The sequence below is a fragment of the Bactrocera latifrons genome, unplaced genomic scaffold (genome assembly GCF_001853355.1).
Source record: "Bactrocera latifrons isolate USDA-ARS-PBARC rearing strain unplaced genomic scaffold, ASM185335v1 scaffold_381, whole genome shotgun sequence".
In the NCBI taxonomy this organism is placed as follows: domain Eukaryota; kingdom Metazoa; phylum Arthropoda; class Insecta; order Diptera; family Tephritidae; genus Bactrocera; species Bactrocera latifrons.
Window position 1 is genome coordinate 5,413 of NW_017537025.1, and position 1,581 is coordinate 6,993.

Consider the following 1,581-nt stretch of genomic DNA (forward strand, 5'->3'; position numbering starts at 1 on the left):
TATATGGATGAGTTGGCTTGGCTTTACGCTCAAAGTTATGGTCGCAAGGCTTTTCATGCTACCTATAGCATTAGCCATTTTACCGCGTTTATTGCTTTTGACGCCGGATGAGCAAATTAACCGAATTATCGTATCTTAACAGGAGAAAAATCCATACAAAAATTAATTTTTAACGGTACACGCTTATTTTTGAAATTATATTGCTGTAGGCGTTTTTAGAGGTTATCGATAAATTTTTGAACTATCCCACACATCTTTACAGTGATATAACGGTAGCAAAAAATTTGTATCAGTAGATACACGAACGTGTCACTACGAAGTTGAATTGCATGCGCTTAATGTATCATCAGTGATACATTTAATAAACTTATTTCAAATCAACCAAAAATTTGTTCATATATGATACATGGCCGCTGTACACATGGTACAAGAAAGAAGAATTTTGTATCACATGTGATACATTGGACAGGGAACCTGTTAAATATTCTTACGAACCGAAAACTTGAAACCCATATCTATCTGGGCCCATAACCTTTGTAACAGTTTTCGCGACAAGTTATGTACATATGTATAGTATAAGAGTACAGGATTGGATTGAAGATTTATATTCAGAATTCAAAAATTTTATCATTATATTTAAATACAATAAATTATATTTATTTATAATGACATGTTCTGACATAGTCTTAATCACGAGATTTAGAATATTGGACTATCTCAGTAATCTAATAGGGATACCAAGATTTAGGCACACAAAAATCACACTTGTTGGTAGTCTACTCGAGATCTATGTATTTATTAATTTTAATTAAAGTTTCTAACAATTCATAACATTTATGCCCGGTTTCACAGTCGATACTTAAGTTTTGCCTAAGTAAAATTTTAGCTAAGCGTTATTGCAGACTGAGGAGCCGCCGTTTGCGTTTCACAGTCAATGCTTAATTTTTATAAAATTGTATTATGATATATGGCAACGTTATGGGCAACATATGTTTTACAAATGTCAACCATAAAAATATGTTTCAAATATTTAAATTATAGCAGACAATATATAAATTTGCGAGGAAAGTTATATCGAATACGGATGAAAACAACAAAAGAATTCGAAATTTCACCACTAGCGAGTCGGAGCATCTTTTGGAACTGGTGGAAACCCCACTCCGATTCTCTATTTTTTCATAAAAATTAATTTCTTATTATTCTTCTTTTCACATATAATGAAAAGTCAAAACAATTCAAAGATATTCTCCGTTGGATTTAGAGGCTGGCATTGTTGTTGTTGTTATTACTGGTTCCAAGACTTCGAAATTATGACTGTCAGCGGTGACATGGGAGCCAATTGGAACTGCGACTACTCTTTGTTTGAAGACAGGAGATATTTCGTGTACTCTACACTCTTATAGAAGATGGTAGCTTCTCTATTGAGTTCTGCAGCTCGAATTCAATTATTTTTCCAAGAGTTGATTGAAGAAGATGAACGAAAGCGAGTCGCCTTGTCTCAAACTTCGTATCGTTCGACTCAGAGATGTCCTTCCCGATCCAGCTGTGGATGGCGTAGCCGGTGTTGGACCGGCCAGGGTT